The sequence below is a fragment of the Anser brachyrhynchus genome (assembly GCF_964034855.1).
Source record: "Anser brachyrhynchus genome assembly, contig: SCAFFOLD_32, whole genome shotgun sequence".
Classification (NCBI taxonomy): domain Eukaryota; kingdom Metazoa; phylum Chordata; class Aves; order Anseriformes; family Anatidae; genus Anser; species Anser brachyrhynchus.
In genome coordinates this window covers 3,192,638-3,211,619 of record NW_027663874.1, presented here as the reverse complement: position 1 = coordinate 3,211,619, position 18,982 = coordinate 3,192,638, and positions in this window count along the sequence as shown.

Below are 18,982 nucleotides of genomic sequence, written 5' to 3'. Positions count from 1 at the left end.
AGAGAGTGCACTGGCACCACTGGGGACGCCCTGCAGTGAGTCCAGAGAGTGCACTGGCACCACTGGGGATGCACTACAGTGAGTCCAGGGATAGCACTGGCACCACTGGGGATGCAGTGCAGTGAGTCCAGAGAGTGCTCTGGCACCACTGGGGATGCAGTACAGTGAGTCCAGAGAGTGCACTGGCACCACTGGGGATGCACTGCAGTGAGTCCAGAGAGTGCACTGGCACCACTGGGGATGCACTACAGTGAGTCCAGGGATAGCACTGGCACCACTGGGGATGCAGTGCCGCGAGTCCAGAGAGTGCACTGGCTCCACTGGGGATGCGGTGCCGGAGGTCCAGAGAGTGCATTGGCACCACTGGGGATGCAGTGCAGTGACTCCAGAGAGTGCACTGGCACCACTGGGGATGCACTGCAGTGAGCCCAGAGAGTGCACTGGCACCACTGGGGATGCGGTGCCGGGAGTCCAGAGAGTGCTTTGGCACCGCTGGGGATGCACTGCAGTTACTCCAGAGAGTGCACAGGCACCACTGGGGATGCAGTGCAGCAAGTCCAGAGAGTTCACTGGCACCACTGGGGATGCAGTGCAGTGAGTCCAGTGAGTGTACTGGCACCACTGGGGATGCACTGCAGTGAGTCCAGAGAGTGCATTGGCACCACATGGGATGCACTGCAGTGAGTCCAGAGAGCGCACTTGCACCAATGGGGATGCACTGCAGTGAGTCCACAGAGTGCACTGGCACCACTGAGGATGCAGTGCAGTGAGTCCAGAGAGTGCACTGGCACCAATGGGGATGCACAGCAGTGAGTCCAGAGAGTGCTCTGGCACCACTGGGGATGCAGTGCAGTGAGTCCACAGAGTGCACTAGCACCACTGGGGATGCAGTGCAGTCAGTCCAGTGAGTGTACTGGCACCACTGGGGATGCACTTCAGTGAGTCCAGAGAGTGCACTGGCACCAATGGGGATGCACTGCAGTGAGTCCAAAGATCGCACTGGCTCCACTGGGGATGCAGTGCAGTGAGTCCAGAGAGTGCACTGGCACCACTGTGGATGCAGTGCAGTGAGTCCAGAGAGTGCTCTGGCACCACTGGGGATGCTGTGCAGTGAGTCCAGAGAGTGCAGTGGCACCACTGGTGATGCACTGCAGTTACTCCAGAGAGTGCACTGGCACCACTGGGGATGCGGTGCGGTGAGTCCAGAGAGTGCACTGGCACCACTGGGGATGCACTGCAGTGAGTCCAGAGAGTGCACTGGCACCAATGGGGATGCAGTGCAGTGAGTCCAGAGAGCGCACTGGCACCACTGGGGATGCAGTGCAGTGAGTCCAGAGAGTGCACTGGCACCACTGGGGATGCAGTGCAGTGAGTCCAGAGAGTGCACTGGCACCACTGGGGATGCACAGCAGTGAGTCCAGAGAGTGCATTGGCACCACTGGGGATGCAGTGCAGTGAGTCCAGAGAGTGCACTGGCACCATTGGAGATGCAGTGCAGTGAGTCCAGAGAGTGCACTGGCTCCACTGGGGATGCAGTGCAGTGAGTCCAGAGAGTGCACTGGCACCACTGGGGATGCAGTGCAGTGAGTCCAGAGAGTGCACTGGCACCACTGGAGATGCACTGCAGTGAGTCCAGAGAGTTCACTGGCACCACTGGAGATGCACTTCAGTGAGTGCAGAGACTGCACTGGCACCACTGGGGATGCACTGCAGTGAGTCCAGTGAGTGTACTGGCACTACTGGGGATGCACTGCAGTGAGTCCAGAGAGTGCAATGGCACCACTTGGGATGCACTGCAGTGAGTCCAGAGAGTGCACTTGCACCACTGGGGATGCACTGCAGTGAGTCCAGAGAGTGCACTGGCACCACTGGGGATGCGGTGCAGTGAGTCCAGAGAGTGCACTGGCACCACTGGGGATGCAGTGCAGTGAGGCCAGGGAGTGCACTGGCACCACTGGGGATGCACTTCAGTGAGTCCACAGAGTGCACTGGCACCAGTGGGGATGCAGTGCAGTGAGTCCAGAGAGTGCACTGGCACCATTGGAGATGCAGTGCAGTGAGTCCAGAGAGTGCACTGGCACCACTGGGGATGCACTGCAGTGAGTCCAGAGAGTTCACTGGCACCACTGGGGATGCACTTCAGTGAGTGCAGAGACTGCACTGGCACCACTGGGGATGCAGTGCAGTGAGTCCACTGAGTGTACTGGCACCACTGGGGATGCACTGCAGTGAGTCCAGAGAGTGCATTGGCACCACTTGGGATGCACTGCAGTGAGTCCAGAGAGTGCACTTGCACCACAGGTGATGCAGTGCAGTGAGTCCAGAGAGTGCACTGGCAGCACTGGGGATGCAGTGCAGTGAGTCCAGAGAGTGCACTGGCACCACAGGTGATGCACTCCAGTGAGTCCAGAGAGTGCACTTGCACCAGGGGGGAAGCAGTGCAGTGAGTCCAGAGAGTGCACTGGCACCACTGGGGATGCAGTGCAGTGAGTCCTGAGAGTACACTGGCTCCACCGGGGATGCCCTGCAGTGAGTCCAGGGATAGCACTGGCACCACTGGGGATGCAGTGCAGTGAGTCCAGAGAGTGCTCTGGCACCACTGGGGATGCACTACAGTGAGTCCAGGGATAGCACTGGCACCACTGGGGATGCAGTGCAGAGAGTCCAGAGAGTGCTCTGGCACCACTGGGGATGCACTTCAGTGAGTCCAGAGAGTGCACTGGCACCACTGGGGATGCACTGCAGTGAGTCCAGAGAGTGCACTGGCACCACTGGGGATGCACTACAGTGAGTCCAGGGATAGCACTGGCACCACTGGGGGTGCAGTGCCGCGAGTCCAGAGAGTGCACTGGCTCCACTGGGGATGCGGTGCCGGAGGTCCAGAGAGTGCATTGGCACCACTGGGGATGCAGTGCAGTGACTCCAGAGAGTGCACTGGCACCACTGGGGATGCACTGCAGTGAGCCCAGAGAGTGCACTGGCACCACTGGGGATGCGGTGCCGGGAGTCCAGAGAGTGCTTTGGCACCGCTGGTGATGCACTGCAGTTACTCCAGAGCGTGCACAGGCACCACTGGGGATGCAGTGCAGCTAGTCCAGAGAGTTCACTGGCACCACTGGGGATGCAGTTTAGTGAGTCCAGTGAGTGTACTGGCACCACTGGGGGTGCACTGCAGTGAGTCCAGAGAGTGCATTGGCACCACATGGGATGCACTGCAGTGAGTCCAGAGAGTGCACTTGCACCACTGGGGATGCACTGCAGTGAGTCCACAGAGTGCACTGGCACCACTGGGGATGCAGTGCCGTGAGTCCAGAGAGTGCACTGGCACCAATGGGGATGCACAGCAGTGAGTCCAGAGAGTGCTCTGGCACCACTGGGGATGCAGTGCAGTGAGTCCATAGAGTGCACTAGCACCACTGGGGATGCAGTGCAGTCAGTCCAGTGAGTGTACTGGCACCACTGGGGATGCCCTTCAGTGAGTCCAGAGAGTGCACTGGCACCACTGGGGATGCACTGCAGTGAGTCCAGAGATCGCACTGGCTCCACTGGGGATGCAGTGCAGTGAGTCCAGAGAGTGCACTGGCACCACTGGGGATGCAGTGCAGTGAGTCCAGAGAGTGCTCTGGCACCACTGGGGATGCTGTGCAGTGAGTCCAGAGAGTGCAGTGGCACCACTGGTGATGCACTGCAGTTACTCCAGAGAGTGCACTGGCACCACTGGGGATGCGGTGCGGTGAGTCCAGAGAGTGCACTGGCACCACTGGGGATGCACTGCAGTGAGTCCAGAGAGTGCACTGGCACCAATGGGGATGCAGTGCAGTGAGTCCAGAGAGTGCACTGGCACCACTGGGGATGCAGTGCAGTGAGTCCAGAGAGTGCACTGGCACCACTGGGGATGCAGTGCAGTGAGTCCAGAGAGTGCACTGGCACCACTGGGGATGCACAGCAGTGAGTCCAGAGAGTGCATTGGCACCACTGGGGATGCAGTGCAGTGAGTACAGAGAGTGCACTGGCACCATTGGAGATGCAGTGCAGTGAGTCCAGAGAGTGCACTGGCACCACTGGGGATGCAGTGCAGTGAGTCCAGAGAGTGCCCTGGCACCACTGGGGATGCAGTGCAGTGAGTCCAGAGAGTGCACTGGCACCACTGGGGATGCACTGCAGTGAGTCCAGTGAGTGTACTGGCACCACTGGGGATGCACTGCAGTGAGTCCAGAGAGTGCATTGGCACCACTTGGGATGCAATGCAGTGAGTCCAGAGAGTGCACTGGCACCATTGGAGATGCAGTGCAGAGAGTCCAGAGAGTGCACTGGCACCACTGGGGATGCAGTGCAGTGAGTCCAGAGAGTGCACTGGCACCACTGGGGATGCAGTGCAGTGAGTCCAGAGAGTGCACTGGCACCACTGGAGATGCACTGCAGTGAGTCCAGAGAGTTCACTGGCACCACTGGAGATGCACTTCAGTGAGTGCAGAGACTGCACTGGCACCACTGGGGATGCACTGCAGTGAGTCCAGTGAGTGTACTGGCACCACTGGGGATGCACTGCAGTGAGTCCAGAGAGTGCAATGGCACCACTTGGGATGCACTGCAGTGAGTCCAGAGAGTGCACTTGCACCACTGGGGATGCGGTGCAGTGAGTCCAGAGAGTGCACTGGCACCACTGGGGATGCAGTGCAGTGAGTCCAGGGAGTGCACTGGCACCACTGGGGATGCACTTCAGTGAGTCCACAGAGTGCACTGGCACCACTGGGGATGCAGTGCAGTGAGTCCAGAGAGTGCACTGGCACCATTGGAGATGCAGTGCAGTGAGTCCAGAGAGTGCACTGGCACCACTGGGGATGCACTGCAGTGAGTCCAGAGAGTTCACTGGCACCACTGGGGATGCACTTCAGTGAGTGCAGAGACTGCACTGGCACCACTGGGGATGCAGTGCAGTGAGTCCAGTGAGTGTACTGGCACCACTGGGGATGCACTGCAGTGAGTCCAGAGAGTGCATTGGCACCACTTGGGATGCACTGCAGTGAGTCCAGAGAGTGCACTTGCACCACTGGGGATGCAGTGCAGTGAGTCCAGAGAGTGCACTGGCACCACTGGGGATGCACTGCAGTGAGTCCAGAGAGTGCACTGGCACCAATGGGGATGCACAGCAGTGAGTCCACAGAGTGCACTGGCACCACTGGGGATGCAGTACAGTGAGTCCAGAGAGTGCACTGGCACCACTGGGGATGCACTGCAGTGAGTCCAGAGAGTGCTCTTGCACCACTGGCGATGCAGTGCAGTGAGTCCAGAAAGTGCACTGGCACCACTGGGGATGCACTTCACTGAGTCCACAGAGTGCACGGGCTCCACTGGGGATGCACTGCAGTGAGTCCACAGAGTGCACTGGCACCACTGGGGATGCGGTGCAGTGAGTCCAGAGAGTGCACTGGCACCACTGGTGATGCAGTATAGTGAGTCCAGTGAGTGCACTGACACCACTGGGGATGCAGTGCAGTGAGTCCAGAGAGTGCACTGCCACCACTGGGGATGCACTGCAGTGAGTCCAGAGAGTGCACTGGCACCACTGATGATGCAGTACAGTGAGTCCAGTGAGTGCACTGGCACCACTGGGGATGTAGTGCAGTGACTCGAGAGAGTGCACTGGCACCACTGGGGATGCAGTGCAGTGAGCCCAGAGAGTGCACTGGAACCACTGGGGATGCAGTGCAGTGAGTCCAGAGAGTGCATTGGCACCAGTGGGGATGCAGTGCAGTGAGTCCAGAGAGTGCACTGGCACCACTGGGGATGCACTGCAGTGAGTCCACAGAGTGCACTGGTACCATTGGGGATGCAGTGCAGTGAGTCCAGAGAGTGCACTGGCACCACTGGGGATGCACTGCAGTGAGTCCAGAGAGTGCACTGGCACCACTGGGGATGCAGTGCAGTGAGTCCAGAGAGTGCACTGGCACCACTGGGGATGCAGTGCAGTGAGTCCAGAGAGTGCACTGGCACCACTGGGGATGCAGTGCAGTGAGTCCAGAGAGTGCACTGGCACCACTGGGGATGCACTGCAGTGAGTCCAGAGAGCGCACTGGCACCACTGGGGATGCACTGCAGTGAGTCCACAGAGTGTACTGGCACCACTGAGAATGCACTTCAGTGAGTCCAGAGAGTTCACTGGTACCACTGGGGATGCACTGCAGTGAGTCCAGAGAGTGCACTAGCACCACTGGGGATGCAGTGCAGTGAATCCAGTGAGTGCACTGGCACCACTGGGGCTGCAGTGCAGTGAGTCAAGAGAGTGCACTGGCACCACTGGGGATGCACTGCAGTGAGCCCAGAGAGTGCACTGGCACCACTGGGGATGCGGTGCAGTGAGTCCAGAGAGTGCACTGTCACTACTGGGGATGCAGTGCAGTGAGTCCAGAGAGTGCACTGGCACCACTGGGGATGCAGTGCAGTGAGTCCAGAGAGTGCACTGGCACCACTGGGGATGCACTGCAGTGAGTCCAGAGAGTGCTCTGGTACAACTGGGGATGCACTGCAGTGAGTCCAGAGAGTGCACTGGCACCACAGGGGATGCAGTTCAGTGAGTCCAGAGAGTGCACTGGCACCACTGGTGATGCACTGCAGTTACTCCAGAGAGTGCACTGGCACCACTGGGGATGCGGTGCGGTGAGTCCAGAGAGTGCACTGGCACCACTGGGGATGCAGTGCAGTCAGTCCAGTGAGTGTACTGGCACCACTGGGGATGCACTGCAGTGAGTCCAGAGAGTGCAGTGGCACCACTAGGGATGCCCTTCAGTGAGTCCAGAGAGTGCACTGACACCACTGGGGATGCACTGCAGTGAGTCCACAGAGTTTACTAGCACCACTGGGGATGCAGTGCAGTGAATCCAGTGAGTGCACTGGCACCACTGGGGATGCACTTCAGTGAGTCCAGAGAGTGCACTGGCACCACTGGGGATGCAGTGCAGTGAGTCCAGAGAGTGCATTGGCACCACTGGGGATGCAGTGCAGTGAGTCCAGAGAGTGCACTGGCACCACTGGGGATGCACTGCAGTGAGTCCACAGAGTGCACTGGTACCACTGGGGATGCAGTGCAGTGAGTCCTAAGAGTGCACTGGCACCACTGGTGATGCACTGCAGTGAGTCCAGAGAGTGCACTGGCACCACTGGGGATGCAGTGCAGTGAGTCCAGAGAGTGCACTGGCACCACTGGGGATGCAGTGCAGTGAGTCCAGAGAGTGCACTGGCACCACTGGGGATGCACTGCAGTGAGTCCAGAGAACGCACTGGCACCACTGGGGATGCACTGCAGTGAGTCCACAGAGTGCACTGGCACCACTGAGAATGCACTTCAGTGAGTCCAGAGAGTGCACTGGTACCACTGGGGATGCACTGCAGTGAGTCCAGAGAGTGCACTAGCACCACTGGGGATGCAGTGCAGTGAATCCAGTGAGTGCACTGGCACCACTGGGGATGCAGTGCAGTGAGTCAAGAGAGTGCACTGGCACCACTGGGGATGCACTGCAGTGAGACCAGAGAGTGCACTGGCACCACTGGGGATGCGGTGCCGGGAGTCCAGAGAGTGCACTGGCACCACTGGGGATGCAGTGCAGTGAGTCCAGAGAGTGCACTGGCAGCACTGGGGATGCAGTGCAGTGAGTCCAGAGAGTGCACTGGCACCACTGGGGATGCACTGCAGTGAGTCCAGAGAGTGCTCTGGCACCACTGGTGCTGCAGTGCAGTGAGTCCAGAGAGTGCACTGGCACCAGAGGGGATGCAGTGCAGTGAGTCCAGAGAGTGCACTGGCACCACTGGTGATGCACTGCAGTTACTCCAGAGAGTGCACTGGCACCACTGGGGATGCGGTGCGGTGAGTCCAGAGAGTGCACTGGCACCACTGGGGATGCAGTGCAGTCAGTCCAGTGAGTGTACTGGCACCACTGGGGAAACACTGCAGTGAGTCCAGAGAGTGCACTGGCACCACTGAGAATGCTCTTCAGTGAGTCCAGAGAGTGCACTGGCACCACTGGGGATGCACTGCAGTGAGTCCACAGAGTGCACTAGGACCACTGGGGATGCAGTGCAGTGAGTCCAGAGAGTGCACTGGCACCACTGGGGATGCACTTCAGTGAGTCCAGAGAGTGCACGCGCTCCACTGGGGATGCAGTACAGTGAGTACAGAGAGTGCACTGGCACCACTGGGGATGCAGTGCAGTGAGTCCAGAGAGTGCACTGGCAGCACAGAGGATGCAGTGCAGTGAGTCCAGAGAGTGCTCTGGCACCACTGGGGATGCAGTGCAGTGAGTCCAGAGAGTGCACTGGCACCACTGGGGATGCAGTGCAGTGAGTCCAGAGAGTGCACTGGCACCACTGGGGATGCACTGCAGTGAGTCCAGAGAGTGCACTGGCACCACTGGGGATGCACTGCAGTGAGTCCAGAGAGTGCACTGCCACCACTCGGGATGCACTGCAGTGAGTCCAGAGAGTGCACTGGCACCACTGGGGATGCAGTGCAGTGAGTCCAGTGAGTGCACTGGCACCACTGGGGATGCAGTGCAGTGAGTGCAGAGAGTGCACTGGCACCACTGGACATGCAGTGCAGTGAGTCCAGAGAGTGCAGTGGCACCACTGGGGATGCAGTGCAGTGAGTCCAGAGAGTACACTGGCAGCACTGGGGATGCACTGCAGTGAGTCCAGAGAGTGCACTGGCAATACTGGGGATGCAGTGCAGTGAGTCCAGAGAGTGCACTGGCACCACTGGGGATGCAGTGCAGTGAGTCCAGAGAGTGCTCTGGCACCACTGGGGATGCACTGAAGTGAGTCCAGAGAGTGCACTGGCACCACTGGGGATGCAGTGCAGTGAGTCCAGAGAGTGCACTGGCACCACTGGGGTTGCAGTGCAGTGAGTCCAGAGAGTGCACTGGCACCACTGGGGATGCAGTGCAGTGAGTCCAGAGTGTGCACTGGCACGACTGGGAATGCAGTGCAGTGAGTCCAGAGATTGCACTGGCACCACTGGGGATGCACTTCAGTGAGTCCAGAGAGTGCACTGGCACCACAGGTGATGCACTGCAGTGAGTCCAGAGAGTGCACTGGCACCACTGGGGATGCAGTGCAGTGAGTCCAGAGAGTGCACTGGCACCACTGGGGATGCACTGCAGTGAGTCCAGAGAGTGCACTGGCACCAGAGGGAATGCACTGCCGTGAGTCCAGTGAGTGCACTGGCACCACTGGGTATGCAGTGCAGTGAGTGCAGAGAGTGCACTGGCACAACTGGGGATGCAGTGCAGTGAGTCCAGAGAGTGCAGTGACACCACTGGCGATGCAGTGCAGTGAGTCCAGAGAGTGCACTGGCACCACTGGGGATGCAGTGCAGTGAGTCCAGAGAGTGCACTGGCACCACTGGGATGCAGTGCAGTGAGTCCAGAGAGTGCACTGGCACCACTGGGGATGCAGTGCAGTGAGTCCACAGAGTGTACTGGCACCACTGGGGATGCACTGCAGTGAGTCCAGAGAGTGCACTGGCACCACTGAGAATGCACTTCAGTGAGTCCAGAGAGTGCACTGGCACCACTGGGGATGCAGTGCAGTGAGTCCAGAGAGTGCACAGGCACCACTGAGAATGCACTTCAGTGAGTCCAAAGAGTGCACTGGCACCACTGGGGATGCACTGCAGTGAGTCCAGAGAGTGCACTAGCACCACTGGGAATGCAGTACAGTGAGTCCAGTGAGTGCACTGGCTCCACTGGGGATGTAGTGCAGTGACTCGAGAGAGTGCACTGGCACCACTGGGGATGCAGTGCAGTGAGTCCAGAGAGTGAACTGGTACCACTTGGGATGCAGTGCAGTGAGTCCAGAGAGTGCACTGGCACCACTGGGGATGCAGTGCAGTGAGTCCAGAGAGTGCATTGGCACCACTGGGGATGCAGTGCAGTGAGTCCAGAGAGTGCACTGGCACCACTGGGGATGCACTGCAGTCACTACAGAGAGTGCACTGGCACCACTGGGGATGTAGTGCAGTGACTCGAGAGAGTGCACTGGCACCACTGGGGATGCAGTGCAGTGAGTCCAGAGAGTGCACTGGCACCACTGGGGATGCAGTGCAGTGAGTCCAGAGAGTGCACTGGCACCACTGGGGATGCAGTGCAGTGAGTCCAGAGAGTGCACTGGCACCACTGGGGATGCACTGCTGTGAGTCCAGAGAGTGCACTGGCAGCAGTGGGGATGCACTGCAGTGAGTCCAGAGAGTGCACTGGCACCACTGGGGATGCACTGCAGTGAGTCCAGAGAGTGCAGTGGCACCACTGGGGATGCAGTGCAGTGAGTCCAGAGAGTGCACTGGCACCACTGGGGATGCACTGCAGTGAGTCCAGAGAGTGCACTGGCACCACTGGGGATGCAGTGCAGTGAGTCCAGAGAGTGCACTGGCAGCACTGGGGATGCAGTGCAGTGAGTCCAGAGAGTGCACTGGCAGCACTGGGGATGCACTGCAGTGAGTCCAGAGAGTGCACTGGCACCACTGGGGATGCACTGCTGTGAGTCCAGAGAGTGCACTGGCAGCAGTGGGGATGCACTGCAGTGAGTCCAGAGAGTGCACTGGCACCACTGGGGATGCACTGCAGTGAGTCCAGAGAGTGCAGTGGCACCACTGGGGATGCAGTGCAGTGAGTCCAGAGAGTGCACTGGCACCACTGGGGATGCACTGCAGTGAGTCCAGAGAGTGCACTGGCACCACTGGGGATGCAGTGCAGTGAGTCCAGAGAGTGCACTGGCAGCACTGGGGATGCAGTGCAGTGAGTTCAGAGAGTGCACTGGCAGCACTGGGGATGCACTGCAGTGAGTCCAGAGAGCGCACTGGCACCACTGGGGATGCACTGCAGTGAGTCCAGAGAGTGCACTGGAAACACTGAGAATGCACTTCAGTGAGTCCAGAGAGTGCACTGGCACCACTGGGGATGCACTGCAGTGAGTCCAGAGAGTGCACTAACACCACTGGGGAATGCAGTGCAGTGAGTCAAGAGAGTGCACTGGCACCACTGGGGATGCACTGCAGTGAGCCCAGAGAGTGCACTGGCACCACTGGGGATGCGGTGCCGGTAGTCCAGAGAGTGCTTTGGCACCACTGGGGATGCACTGCAGTTACTCCAGAGAGTGCACTGGGAACACTGGGGATGCAGTACAGTGAGTCCAGAGAGTGCACGGGCTCCACTGGGGATGCAGTGCAGTGAGTCCAGAGAGTGCACTGGCACCACTGGGGATGCAGTGCAGTGAGTCCAGAGAGTGCACTGACACCTTGGGGATTCAGTGCAGTGAGTCCACAGAGTGCACTGGCACCAGTGGGGATGCAGTGCAGTGAGTCCAGAGAGTGCACTGGCACCACTGGGGATGCAGTGTAGTGAGTGCAGAGAGTGCACTGTGAACACTGGGGATGCAGTGCAGTGAGTCCAGAGAGTGCACTGGCACCACTGGGGATGCAGTGCAGTGAGTCCAGAGTGTGCACTGCCACCACTGGGGATGCACTGCAGTGAGTCCAGAGATTGCACTGGCACCACTGGGGATGCACTGCAGTGAGTCCAGAGAATGCACTGGCACCACTGGGGATGCAGTGCAGTGAGTCCAGAGAGTGCACTGGCACCACTGGGGATGCAGTGCAGTGAGTCCAGAGAGTGCACTGGCACCAGAGGGAATGCACTGCAGTGAGTCCAGTGAGTGCACTGGCACCACTGTGGATGCACTGCAGTGAGTCCAGAGAGTGTACTGTCACCACTGGGAATGCAGTACAGTGAGTCCACAGAGTGCACTGGTACCAGTGGGGATGCAGTACAGTGAGTCCAGAGAGTGTACTGGCACCACTGGGCATGCAGTGCAGTGAGTCCAGAGAGTGCACTGGCACCACTGTGGATGCACTTCAGTGAGTCCAGAGAGTGCACTGGCACCACTGGGGATGCAGTGCAGTGAGTCCAAAGATTTCACTGGCAAAACTGGAGATGCAGTGCAGTGAGTCCAGAGAGTGCACTGGCACCACTGGGGATGCAGTGCAGTGAGTCCAGAGATTGCACTGGCACCACCGGGGCTGCAGTGCAGTGAGTCCATAGAGTGCACTGGCACCACTGGGGATGCACTGCAGTGAGTCCAGAGAGTGCACTGGCACCACTGGTGATGCAGTACAGTGAGTCCAGAGAGTGCACTGGCACCACTGGGGATGCACTGCAGTGAGTCCAGAGAGTGCACTGGCACCACTGGGGATGCAGTGCAGTGAGTCCAGAGAGTGCACTGGCACCACTTGGGATGCAGTGCAGTGAGTCCAGAGAGTGCACTGGCACCACTGGGGATGCAGTGCAGTGAGTCCAGAGAGTGCATTGGCACCACTGGGGATGCAGTGCAGTGAGTCCAGAGAGTGCACTGGCACCACTGGGGATGCAGTGCAGTGAGTCCAGAGACTTCACTGGCACCACTGGGAATGCAGTGCAGTGAGTGCAGAGAGTGCACTGGCACCACTGGGGATGCAGTGCAGTGAGTCCAGAGAGTGCACTGGCGCCACTGGGGATGCACTGCAGTGAGTCCAGAGAGTGCACTGGCACCACTGGGGATGCAGTGCAGTGAGTCCAGAGAGTGCACTTGCACCACTGGGGATGCACTGCAGTGAGTCCAGAGAGTGCACTGGCACCACTGGGGATGCACTACAGTGAGTCCAGAGATTGCACTGGCACCACTGGGGATGCAGTGCAGTGAGTCCAGAGAGTGCACTGGCACCACTGGGGATGCACTGCAGTGAGTCCAGAGAGTGCACTGGCACCACAGGGGATGCAGTGCACTGAGTCCAGAGAATGCACTGACACCACTGGGGATGCGGTGCAGTGAGTCCAGAGAGTGCACTGGCACCACTGGGGATGCAGTGCAGTGAGTCCAGAGAGTGCACTGGCACCACTGGGGATGCACTGCAGTGAGTCCAGAGAGTGCACTGGCACCACTGGGGATGCACTGCAGTGAGTCCAGAGAGTGCACTGGCACCACTGGTGATGCAGTCCAGTGAGTCCAGTGAATGCACTGGCACCACTGGGGATGCTGTTCAGTGAGTGCAGAGAGTGCACTGGCACCACCTGTGATGCAGTACAGTGTGTCCAGTGAGTGCACTGGCACCACTGGGGATGCAGTGCTGTGACTCCGGAGAGCGCACTGGCACCACTGGTGATGCAGTGTAGTCAGTCCAGTGAGTGCACTGGCACCACTGGGGATGCAGTGCAGTGAGTGCAGAGAGTGCAATGTCACCAATGGGGATGCACTTCAGTGAGTCCAGAGAGTGCACTGGCACCACTGGGGATGCAGTGCAGTGAGTCCAGAGATTGCACTGGCACCACTGGGGATGCAGTGCTGTGACTCCAGAGAGCGCACTGGCACCACTGGACATGCAGTGCAGTGAGTGCAGAGAGTGCGCTGGCACCACTGGTGATGCACTTCAGTTTGTCCAGAGAGTGCACTGGCACCACTGGGGATGCAGTGCAGTGAGTCCAGAGAGTGCACTGGCACCACTGGGGATGCACTGCAGTGAGTCCAGAGAGTGCACTGGCACCACTGGGGATGCACTGCAGTGAGTCCAGAGAGTGCACTGGCACCACTGGGGCTGCAGTGCAGTGAGTCCAGAGAGTGTACTGGCACCACTGGGGATGCACTGCAGTGAGTCCAGAGATTGCACTGACACCACTGGGGATGCACTTCAGTGAGTTCAGAGAGTGCACTTGCACCACTGGGGTTGGGTTTCAAGCCAACTGCATTAACCGCTCATGCTTCTTTCTTATGAGACGTTAGTAAACCAATTACATAGCCTTGTCAAGACTAAATCACAGGTAAAAATCCTGTACATCTCATGTGGCCAACCACTCCCAACTAGGATTCCAAGAACCAGGAGGTTCGGTGAAAATAGGGCTAGTGCTATTAGAGGGGTGATTATTAGGGTAAGCCCTATGCTGTCTTTAATGGAGAAGTATGGGTGGAATGGGATTTTGTCGCAGTCTGATACGATTCCTAGTGGGTTATTTGAGCCTGATTCGTGTAGGAAGGTTAGGTGGACTAGGGTGATTCCTGCAATTAGGAAGGGCAGTAGGAAGTGGATGGCGAAGAATCGGGTTAAGGTTGGATTGTCTACTGAGAATCCTCCTCAGGCTCATTCTACTAGAGTTTGCCCAATGTACGGGATGGCTGAGAATAGGTTGGTGATTACGGTGGCCCCTCAGAATGACATTTGTCCTCATGGTAGGACATACCCTACGAAGGCAGTTGCTATTAGGGTGAGTAGGAGGATTACTCCTGTGTTTCAGGTTTCTTTGTATAGGTAGGAGCCGTAGTAGAGGCCTCGTCCGATGTGTAAGTAGATGCAGATAAAGAAGAGCGAAGCACCGTTGGCGTGGAGGTTGCGGATGAGCCATCCGTACTGGACGTCTCGGCATGTGTGAGCTACTGAGGAGAAGGCGAGTGAAGTGTCTGCGGTGTAGTGTATGGCTAGTAGCAGGCCTGTTAGGATTTGTGTGGCTAAGCAGATGGCTAGAAGGGAGCCGAAGTTTCATCAGGCAGAGATGTTGGAGGGGGCGGGTAGGTCGATTAGGGAGTTGTTGATTATTTTTAGTAGGGGATGGGATTTGCGGATGTTAGGGGCCATTAGTGAGTCTGTGTGTTATTAGGATTATTACCAGGATGGAGAGGGCGAAGGATCCTAGGTAGGCCTTAATTAGCCCTGTGTGTATTGAGGTTGCGGCTTTGCTTGCGGCTACTTGTAGTTCAGCAAGGCCCTCTGGCCCTATTTTTTTGAGTCAGGAGAGGTCGATCAAGTGTAGGGCAATGTTTTGTCCCTTTTCTAGTAGGTTTTTGGAGAAGAATCGGTGTACTAGGGGGTTGAAGTACCCTAATGCAGAGGAGAAGTTTATGAGGGGGTTTGGTTTGGGGTGAGTGAGGGTGTGTGTTATGTTCGATAGTTCTAGGGCTAGGATGATTCCTAGGATTGTTATGAGGATGGCAGCAGTTTTGGTGATAAGGGGTATGGTTATTGGGGGGGTTTTGGTTGGTGTGATGAAAGAGGTAATGATTATTCCTGCTGTAATGCTGCCTAGGGCGAGTCGGGTTAGGGGGGCGGTGATTAGTGGGTTGTTTTCGTTTATTGATACTATTGGGGGGATTCGGGTTTGTCCAGCTTGGACTAGGATGGTTATGCGGATGCTGTAGGTTGCGGTGAATGCTGTGGCTATAAGGGTTAGGAGTAGGGCTCAAGTATTTAGGTATGATGTGTTTAAGCTTTCGATGATGAGGTCTTTTGAGTAGAATCCGGCTAGGAATGGGGTTCCTACCAGCGCCAGGTTTCCGATGGTTAGGCAGGAAGTAGTGACTGGGAGTATTTTCTGTAGGCCTCCTATCTTTCGGATATCTTGTTCTCCGTTTAGGTTGTGGATGATAGACCCTGAGCATAGGAATAGTATGGCTTTAAAGAAGGCATGGGTTGAGATGTGTAGGAAGGCTAGTTGTGGGAGGTTTAGTCCGATAGTGACTATTATTAGTCCTAGTTGGCTGGATGTTGAGAAAGCAATGATTTTTTTGATGTCATTTTGGGTTAGGGCGCATGTGGCAGCGAATAGGGTTGATAGAGCACCTAGGCATAGGCAGGCAGTTAGGGCTGTCTGGTTGGTGGCTAGCAGGGGGTGCATGCGGATGAGCAGGAAGATTCCGGCTACTACTATGGTACTGGAGTGCAGTAGGGCTGATACTGGGGTGGGGCCTTCTATTGCTGCGGGCAGTCATGGGTGGAGTCCAAATTGGGCGGATTTTCCTGCGGCTGCGAGGATTAATCCTAAGAGGGGGAGGATTGGGGTTTGGTGGGGGTGTACGGCTTGTTGGATCTCTCAGGTGTTGAATGTTGAAGCTAGTCATGCTATGCTCAGGGTCAGTCCGACGTCTCCGATTCGGTTGTAGATTACGGCTTGTAGGGCGGCGGTGTTGGCATCTGCTCGGCCTTGTCATCAGCCGATGAGAAGGAAGGACATGATTCGTACTCCTTCCCAGCCTACGAATAGGAGGAATATGTTGTTTGCGGTTGTTAGGAGGAGTATGGCGACTAGGAATGTCAGTAGGTAGGTGAAAAATTTTGTTACGTATGGCTCTGAGGCCATGTATCATATGGCGAATTGTAGGATTGATCATGTTACAAATAGGGCGATTGGAAGAAATGTTATTGAGTATTGGTCTATTTTTAGGCTCAGGGGGATTTTAAAGTTTATAATGAATTTTCACTCCCAGTGGCAGGTGACAGATTCTATTCCCGAGTAGATGAATGCGGTTGTAGGGGCTAGGCTAATTAGGAATGCGGTTTTAACAGCGCGGGTGGTGGCTTGTGGGGTGTTTTTAAAGTTTTTAAATAGAAATGGCAGGATGATTGGGGTTAGGAGGATTGTCAGCGTGAGTAGTGTGAGGGAGTTGATTAGTAGTGTGGGGTTCACTCCTTTTACTTGGATTTGCACCAAGATGGGTGGTTCCTAAGACCAGTGGATTGCTGTTATCCTTTAAAAGTAAGGGGGCTGAGGTTTTAGGCTCAGATGTAAGAGTTAGCAGCTCTTGTTGGTTAAACCCTCCCCTCGGCAGGTAAGAAGGTTTGAACTTCTATTCTTAGAATCACAGTCTAATGTTTGGTTTAAACTATACTTGCATGAGGGGATTCCGGAGATCAGTTCGGGTTTGAGGATTAGGAGGAATATTGGGATAATGTGGAGTGTTATGAGCAGGTGTTCTCGCGTGGTTGAGTTTTGCATAGATGTGATGTGGGAGGGGATTGAGCCTCGTTGGGTCATTAGTAGTATGAATAAGGTGTAGGAGGCGGTTAGTAGGGTTGCGATTCCTGTTAGGATGATCGTGAAGGCAGATCAGTTGAATAAGGTGATTATAATGGTTAGCTCTGCTATGAGGTTTGTTGTTGGGGGTAAGGCTATGTTTGTTAGATTGGCCAGCAATCATCAGGTAGCTATGAGTGGTAGGAGAGGTTGTAGGCCTCGTGTGAGTAGTAGAATTCGGCTGTGCGTACGTTCATAGTTTGTGTTGGCTAGGCAGAATAGTATGGAGGAAGTTAGTCCATGGGAAATTATTAGGATCATTGCCCCTGAGAATGATCAGTGGGTTTGGATTATTCCTGCGGCGATAACTAGGCCTATGTGGCTAACGGATGAATAAGCGATTAGTGATTTTAGGTCTGTCTGTCGTAGGCAGATTGAGCTAGTCATTAGGGCGCCTCATAGGGCCAGGGTTAGGAAGGGGTAGTGCAGGAGGTTGGACAGTGGGCCCATAAATAGAGTGACTCGTATAATTCCGTATCCTCCTAGCTTTAGTAGTAGGGCGGCGAGGAGTATTGAGCCTGCGATGGGTGCTTCTACGTGGGCTTTTGGCAGTCAGAGGTGTAGGCCGTATAGTGGGGCTTTTACTATGAATGCTATGAGCAGTGCTAGACCTGATAGTATTCCTGTCCATGAGGTGGATAGGGTTGGGTGGGTTAGTTGTAGGGTTGGCAGGTGCAGGGTGCCAATTTTCACGTATAGGTGTATGATTGTGATTAGCAGGGGTAGAGAGCTTACTGGCGTGTAGAATAGCAGGTAGATGCCAGCGCTTAGGCGTTCTGGTTGGTTCCCCCATCGGGTGATTAAGATTAGGGTGGGAATGAGGGTTGCTTCAAATGAGATGTAAAATAGTGCTAGTTCTGTGGTGGAAAAGGCTAGTAGGATGAATGGCTGGACTGCGACTAAGGTTGAGATAAAGATTCGTTTGCGTTGTAGGGGTTCTTGTTGCAGGTGGTTTTGGCTTGCTATGATTATGAGTGGGAGTAGTCAGCAGGATAGTACTAGGAGGGGGGATGAGATTTGGTCAATTCCTGTTCAGTTGGATAAAAATTTGTAGGGGTAGTAGGTTGGGATTAATCACTGTAGGCTTAGGGCAGCGATTAGGAGGCTGTATAAGGTGGTGTTAGTCCATAGAAATTTTGGTGGAGACAGCAGGGCTGTTGGAAGAAGTATGATTGTGGGTAGGATGATTTTTAGCATTGCAGGAGGTTTAGGTTGTGTAGATGGTCGGAGCCATGTGTGCGGGTGGAGGCTACTAGGATGGCCAGGCCTGTGCCCGCCTCACACGCTGAGAAGGTTAGCATGAGAATTGGTACCATGGTGAATGAGGAGACTTGGTTTTCGATGGATCATATTGATAGGCCTACGAATATCGATAATATTATGCTTTCAAGGCATAGTAGGGCGGATACTAGGTGGGTTCGGTGGAAGGCTAGTCCTAGTCCGCTGAAAATGAAGGCTGAGTAGAAGCTTAAATGTAGGGGCGACATAAGAAAGTTACAGGGTTGGCTGTAATCTGCTGGGTCGAAACCAGCTATCTTTTTGGTTAGACTAACTTTCTGTTATTCTGCTCATTCTAGGCCCCCTTGAATTCACTCGTAGGCCAGTCCGAGTGTTAGGAGAAGGAGGATCGCTACAGTTCAGGTGAGGGTCATTAGGGGGGATTGGAGTTGGACGGCTCATGGCAGGGGGAGTAGGAGGGCGATTTCTAGGTCGAATAGGACGAACAGGATGGCTACTGAGGAAGAATCGGACTGAGAATGGTAATCGAGCAGATCCAAGTGGGTCGAATCCACATTCGTACGGTGAGAGTTTCTCTGAGTCGGGGTTTATTTGGGCGAGTCAGAAGTTTAATGCGGTTAGGGCGGCGTTTAGGATTGATGATAGGGCGAATATGAACATGAGTGCGTTCATTGCTCTCCTCTGGGTTTATACCAGATTCTAGAGATTGGAAGTCAATTGTAATTAATATACTAGAAGAGCAAGATCCTCATCAGTAGATGGTTATGTAGAGGAATAGTCAGATGACGTCTACGAAGTGTCAGTATCAGGCTGCTGCCTCGAATCCGAAGTGGTGGTCTGATGTAAAGTGGAACTTGATCAGTCGGAAGAGGCAGACGGTCAGGAAG